This window comes from Ursus maritimus, unplaced genomic scaffold, assembly GCF_017311325.1.
Source record: "Ursus maritimus isolate PB19 unplaced genomic scaffold, ASM1731132v1 scaffold_3, whole genome shotgun sequence".
Lineage (NCBI taxonomy): Eukaryota > Metazoa > Chordata > Mammalia > Carnivora > Ursidae > Ursus > Ursus maritimus.
The window spans coordinates 88,263,834-88,271,636 of NW_024425563.1; the positions used below are offsets into that span (position 1 = coordinate 88,263,834).

Sequence of the window (7,803 nt, forward strand, 5' to 3'; positions counted from 1 at the left end):
CAGTCCTTGTCCTCAAACTCTAGAACTCTAAAAGCAGGAGATAGAAAATGAACATGTGTTCTAGGGTTCTTAGGGGTAAGCACAGAGTGCTTTGAGCAGATGCATATAGGAGATGAAGGAAAATGAGATGCAACTTATCTAGGCTGGAGACATTGCAATAAAATGAAAGATTACAGCAACCTTAACTAGTAAGAGAAATGGTGAGTTAGTGGTAAGTGGAATGATGAGAGCGTTCTTAGAAAGCTACCTTACACCCACAGGACTTGATGACTGACTACCACTCTACCAAATAAGTGGGAAAAGATAAAGCTTCCTGGCTTGAGTGACTGAGGAAATGACCTAACCATTCCCAGACAAGGAACCCGGAAGGGAGAAGTAGGTTGGAAGGAAATACTATGAGTTCTGTTCTGGTCATGTTAGGAGGAGGGCATCTGAATTGAGAGTTAAGTTCAGCCCTCAGAGCAGGGGAGTCAAGAGGGCTCCATTGGAGTGATGGAGAATGTCAGCAAAATGGTGACAAAGGCAGCTCCAAGCTCCCATCCTTCCAAAGAAACACTGAAAAACAACCAGAAACTGTCAGAACTCTGGAAAATAATCAAAGGTTTACAGCTCCCAAATATGAAAAGGCAACTTAAAAATGATATGAAAGTTTTGTGACATTTTTACTTACCCTACCACTTGCCCAGCATGGTGACAGTCTTGAAGATCACAGCCTGCTTCCAGTGTGTGACCCATGTCTCTGGCTCCAGAGAGAAGAGAGCAGATATTATTTACAAATTACTGTGTTTTTCTGTTCTATCTGGAGGCTACCTGAAGGATGACACAGGCATTCATCTCTGTTTCACCAAACCCAGAAACCGCTCAGGGAGGAAAAGCGGTGGACATTGATTAAAAACATTGTATGGTGATCAAAAACCCCACAACTGTCTGATGACAAAGATTATGGTTGACATATACAACAGACCACCTAAAGCTAGGGAGGAAAACTGAGGAGAGAGATTTTCTTTGGGCAATTGGGGCATTCAGAAGCAGTAATGCATCCTGGGGAATTTTGGGGGCCATGCACATGCTCACGACAAGATACATGCTCAGAGAAGATCTGACAGACCCTAATTTTTTACCATTGGCTGATGGATAGGCTTAGTACAAGCAGTGAGTGAAGGCTGAGACAGGATAGTAAATGGCCTGGCCAAGTGTTTAAAGAAGTGCCAAGGACAGAGCCAGTCTACCGAGACTTGGAGAGGTGCTTTGTTCTTGTTGTTTTTAAACTCCTGATTTTCAAGGAAGTCTCAGTTAAAACACTGGCTGAACACAAACTGAATGTTCACCAACCAAAAAGAGCAAACCCTGGGGAAGAAGGAAAATCTCACTTCCAGAGTTGCCACGTTATAGTAGTTGAATGTCCAGTTTTCCACAACAACAGCAACAACAACAACAACAACCATGAAAGATACAAGGAAATAGAAAGGTATGGCCCATTCACAGGAAAAAAAGTTGACAGAAACCATCCCTGAGGAAGCCTAGACGTTGGACTTAACTGGATGAAGACTTTAAATCAACTGTCTTACTATGCTCAAAGAGCTTAAGGAAACCATGGGTAAAAAGCTAAAGGAAAACAGGAAAATAACGTATGAACAAAATGAGAATATCAACAAAGAGAGATTAAAAATAAACTGAAAAGGAATCCTGGAGCTGAAAAGTTCAATAACTGAATTGAAAAATTCATTAGAGGGGCTCAAGACAAATTTGAGCAGGCGGAAGAAAAAAAATCAGTGAGCTAGAAGCGCAGTGGGAATTATCCAGTCTTAGGAGTGGAAATGAAAAAGAACGAAAGTGAACACAGCCTAAGGGATCTTTGGGACACTATTATGTAGACCAACGTATGCATGATGGGAATCCTAGAAAGAAGAGAGTGAGAGAAAGGAGTAGAAATCATGGCGGAAAACTTCCCAAATATAATGAAATGCCAAGCAGAATCAAAGAGCTCCACACTGAGGTATATTATAGTTGAATTGTCAAAAGCCAAAAACAAAGAATCTTATCAGTAAGAAAGAAATGACTTGTTATGTACATAGAATCCTCAATAGCAGCTTATTTCTCATAAGAAACCACAGAAGCCAGAACACAGTGGATAACACATTTAAAATGTTGAGAGAAAAAAACTGTCAACAAAGAATTCTATATTTGGCAAAAGTATCCTTCAGGAGTGAAGGTGGAACTAAGACATTCCCAAGTTAACAAAAACAAAAGGAATTCATTACTAATAGACCTGTCTACAAGAAATGCTAAAGGGAGTACTTTAAACTGAAATGAAAGGACACTAGACAGTAACTCAAAGCCATTTGAGGAAATAAAGCACACTAGTAACAATAACTACATAAGTAAATGTAAAAAAGCCAATATTTTTGTACTTTGGTTTCTTTTTTTTTTTTTTTAAAGATTTTATTTATTTATTTAACAGAGATAGAGACAGCCAGCGAGAGAGGGAACACAAGCAGGGGGAGTGGGAGAGGAAGAAGCAGGCTCATAGCAGAGGAGCCTGATGTGGGGCTCGATCCCATAACGCCGGGATCACGCCCTGAGCCGAAGGCAGACGCTTAACCGCTGTGCCACCCAGGCGCCCCTGTACTTTGGTTTCTAACTCCTCTTTCTTCCCTATAGTATGTAGACAATGATGAAATAACGACTATAAGTATGTGTTAATGGGCACACAGTGTATAAATATATGCAATCTGTGACAATAATAATATAAAAGAGAGGGAGAGAGCATATGCAAATTGCTAAAATCAGAAGTGAAAGAAGGGACATTACTACTGAATTCACAAAAATAAAAAGGGTTATAAGAGAATTCTATGAAGAATTTTATACCAACAAATTGGATAAACTAGGTGACATGTGAATTCCTAGGAAGACACAAACTAGCAAAACTGACTCAAGAGGAAACAGAAAATCTGAATCGACCTATAACAAGTAAGGAGAACAAATTGGTAATTAAAATCTTGCCAAAAAAAAAGAAAAACCCAGGACTAGATGGCTTCATTAGTGAATTCTTTTTTTTTTTTTTAAGATTTTATTTATTTATTCAACAGAGATAGAGACAGCCAGCGAGAGAGGGAACACAAGCAGGGGGAGTGGGAGAGGAAGAAGCAGGCTCATAGTGGAGGAGCCTGATGTGGGGCTCGATCCCAGAACACCGGGATCACGCCCTGAGCCGAAGGCAGATGCTTAACCGCTGTGCCACCCAGGCGCCCCTCATTAGTGAATTCTATCAAACAATAAAATAAGAATTAACTCTGATTCTCAGGCTCTACAAAAAAAAAAAAAAATTGAAAAGAAAGGGAAACTTCTTAATTCATTCTATGAGGTCAGCATTACCCCTGACAGGGCCAGCCAAAGAGGCTTCATGAAAAATTACAGAGCAATATACCTTTTGAATATATCAGTGCTAAAATCGTCAATAAAATACTAGCATGCTGAATTCAGCAGCATATTAAAAGGATTATACACTGTGATCAAGTGAGATTTATCTTAGGAATACCAGGTAGTTCAGCATATGAAAGTCAAAGAGTGTAACACACCACACTAATAGAATGAAGAAAAAACAGATATCTCAATTTATACAGAAAAAGCATTAGACAAAATCCAACACCCTTTCATGATAAAAACACTCGATAAATTTAGTATAAAGAACTTCCTCATCATGATAAAAGCCATATGTGTAAAACCCAGAGCTAGCATCATACTACAATGGTGAAGGGCTGAAAGCTTTTCTTCTAAGATCAGGATCTCTGCTTTTGCCATTTCCATTTAATGTAGTACTGGAAGGTCCAGCCAGAGCAATTAGGCAAGAAAAAGAAATAAAAACATCCAAATTGGAATATTATTAGCAGGTAGCATGATCTTATAGCTAATAAACCCTGAAGAATCACATACACATACAAAAAAATTGTTGGAACTAATTATGTAAAGGTGCAGGATACAAAATCAACCCACAAAATTCATTCATGTTTCTATACGCTAACAATGGAAAATCCCAAAAGGAAATTAAGGGAGCAATTCAATTTACCATAGCATCAAAATAGCAAAATACTTAGAGATAAATTTAGTCAATGTGCAAGTGCAAGAATTTTGTACTGAAAGGTATGAAACAATGCTGAAAGAAACTAAAGAAGACAAATAAATGGAAAGACACCCTGTGTTCATAACTTGGGAAACTTAATAACAATGCTACCCAAAGTAATCTACAGAGTCATTGCAAGCCTTAAAAAAATCCCATTAGTGTTTTTTACAGAGATGGAAAGACCCATCCTAAAATTCATATGAAATTTCAAAGGACTTAGAAGAGCCAAGACAATCTTGAAAAACAACAAAATTGGAGCACTCCCACTTCCTGATTTCAAAGCTTATTACAAAGTGACTGTAGTCAAAACAGTGTGGCTGTGGCATAAGGATAGACTGATGGAATTGAATTGAGAACCTATAAGTAAACCTTCACATTAATCATTATGTTGATGTTCAATAAGGGTGCCAAGATCATTTAGTAAAAAGAGAATAGTCTCTTTGATAAATAGTACTGGGAAGACTAGATATCTACATTTAAAATAATGAAGTTGGACCATCACCTTACACTATATACAAAAATTAATTTAAAATGGATCAAAGACCTACATTTAAGAGATGAAACTATAAAACTCTTAGAAGAAAACATAGGGGAAAATCTGTGGGACCTTGGACTTGGCAGTGGTTTCTTAAATGTCATGCCAAAGGCACAGGCAACAAAAGAAAAAGGAGATAACTTGGTCTTAATGAAAAATAAAAACTTTGTGCGTCAAAGGAAACTATCGAGAGAGTGAAAAGACAACCCTCAGAATGGAAGAAAATATTTACAAATTCTGTATCTGATAAGGGTTTAATATCAGAAATGGATAAAGGGCTTGAATTGGCCTTTCTTCAAAGAAGATCAACAAATGGCCAACAAGCATATGAAAAGTTCCTCAACACAATTAGTCATTAGAAAAACGTCGGTCAAAACCACAAGATGCCACTTCACACCGAACTAGAATGGCTGCAATAAACAAGAGAATATACAAGTGTTGGTAAGGATGTGGAGAAGTTGTACCCTTATGTATTATGCTGGGATTATAAAATGGGGGAGCTACCATGGATGACAGTGTGGCAGTTCCTCAAAAGGTTAAACATGGAATTACATCTGACCCATCAATTCTGCTCCTAGATATATATCCAAGAAAATTGAAAACAGGATATAAACATTTACTTGTACAGCAGTGTTCGATAGCAGCATAATTCACAACAGTCAAAGGGTGAAAACAACCCAAGTGTCCATCCATAGAAAGATGGATAAACGAATATGGTATACACCTACGATGGAATATTATTTAGATGCAAAAAGGAATGAAGTATTGGTAATATGCTTCAACATGGATGAACCTTGAAAACATTATGTTAAATGAAATAAGCCAGACACAAAAGGACAAATATCGTGCGATTCCACTTCTAAGAGATACCTCGGATCGGCAAATTCCTAGGGACAGAAAGTGGACTAGAACTTGATAGATACAGTTTCCTTTCAGGGGAGTGAACATTTTTGGAAAAGATTGTGATGGTCGCAAACAATGTGAATATAACTAAGACCACTGATTTGTACACTTGAAAATAGTTAAAATGGTACATTTTATGTTATATATATTTTACCACAATGAAAATGGTTTAAAAATAAAATAAGAATAGTTCCTCAGGAAGGCAACTCACAATAGAGTTCTTCAAAACCCCTCCTAAAGCTGCACAAAATTAGGCTCGCCTTGCATTTATTTTTATTTATTTATTTTTTTAGAGGTTGGGTATAGAGCATATGTTTATTTTTTTTCTTCCAAGTTTTTATTTAGATTCCAGTTAGTTAACGTACAGTGTGATATTGGTTTCAAGAATGGAATTTAGTGATTCATCACTTATGTACAACACCCAGTGCTCATCACAAGTGCCCTCCTTAGTCCCTATCACCCACCCAGCCCATCCCCCCCAACTCCCTGTCTAGCAACTCTTGGTTTGTTCTCTGTAGTTAAGAGTCCGTTTTATGGTTTGTCTCTCTGGCTTCCCCCGCCCCCACCATGTTCATCTGTTTTTTTTCTTAAATTCCACATATGAGTGAAATCATATGGTATTGGTCTTTCTCTGAGTGACTTATTTCACTTTTCATAATACTCACTAGCTCCATCCATGTCATTGCAAATGGCAAGATTTCATTCTTTTTGATGTCTGAGTAATATTCCATCGTGTGCACATAACACATCTTTATCCATTCATCAGCCGATGGACATTTGGTCTCTTGCCATAATTTGGCTTTTTTACAACACATCTCAAAGAAAATGCATGCAATCCCAACATCAAAATCCTTAAATGAAAGTAAGCTTTTACTAAAGTTTCTTGAAGAGATACTCAATAAAGGAATTAAAAAAAACAAAAACAAAATATAACACCACACCAAGAAATTCCTAAAACTCTTCATTGGGCACCTCTGTCCTCAGAGTCCCCCTGGGCCTTGCAGCTCCCTCCCCAGTCATTCCCACACCCCTCCCCCTCTAGCCTCTCCATCATGTTCCAGAAAGAGCTGCATACTCAATCCTGTTGTCTTTCTCAGTTCCTTCCAATTCTATTCCCTGCCTTTGGCTTGACCAGCAGTTCTGAATCCTTGAGAGGATTGGGTAGAAAGCTGCAGTTACTTACAGTTAATATTTTTAACCCTGTCAAAAATTTTGTTCATTAACTTACTGGGTTGTGAATCCTTGCTGGTTGCTTAGTTGTCGAATCAGGCAGTATTATCTGTAAAAGAAAAGAGACCATCTCCCGAGCTTGGTGATTCTACCACATGCCAGGGATTCGTGTGCAAAATGGAAACTCGTAACTGCTTTAAAATTAGCTTTGTAATGTATCTTATCCACTATATTCTTTCTTTTCTCAGAACTTGGAGAGGGTCATGTGTGTAAGTTCACACTGGCATATAACCATGTGGCAAAGCTTCCTGGGAGGACTAAAAAGGAAGATCCTCTTTGGAGGAAAACTCAGTGTCACCTCAAGTTAAAAATTCAGCTCAAAGTGAAAACCATATGGCTGTGCATAATAACAATAAAAAATGTGACCTTCAAACAAATCTTTATGTTTACCCTGTCTTTCAGAGAGGATTTCAGGGGGCTTATAGAATGCACACCAGGCTGAACAAGGTAGTTGGGAAGGAACATGTAATATGTAGGACGGAGCCAGTGGAGCCAGGAGTGGAGTTATATTCAAAATGCATAGAAGGCCCTCACATCTATTTAGAGGCTGGCCAAAAATTTGACTCCAAGCATTTCAGCAATAAACTCGGAAAAGGTGTCATGTGGATTGACAGAATTTGCCATCTGACCACAGGACAGGTGCAGGCCCCGTACCTCCTTTCCTGACGCTAAGACAATACAAATCTCTCCAGGGATGAAGTTGATAATAAGCCAAAGTTTCCACTGGTTTTGGCATTTTCCCCTCTCAGGATGTAATCCGATGATGTTTACCACAGGGATGCACTTGAGCTTTTAGCCAGAGTTGTATGTGAACCGCAGCATGTCGGCTACGACACCCTCCGTTTTCGTTCCACGTGAGAGAACATACTGGAATGCACGTGAGTGAGAACGATGTTCTTGTATGATTCACTTTCCATCCTAATTTCTAAACTCTAATGTTAATGAAGATACTCGAAACTTTGATTACTTAGTATTCTTTTTTTTTAAATTTTTTTTAGAGATTTTATTTATTTAT

General features: G+C 38.2%; 1 protein-coding gene across 1 annotated transcript in view; it reads left to right on the forward strand.

Moving 5' to 3' along the window:
- NME8 (NME/NM23 family member 8) overlaps positions 1-7,153 on the forward strand; it is an 85,487-nt gene extending 78,334 nt beyond the window's left edge. Inside the window, exon 13 of the mRNA XM_040644406.1 lies at positions 6,977-7,153. The gene's annotated coding sequence lies outside the window, so the exon portion shown is untranslated. The remainder of the gene's footprint in view (positions 1-6,976) is intronic.
- The last annotated feature ends 650 nt before the right edge of the window (positions 7,154-7,803 follow it).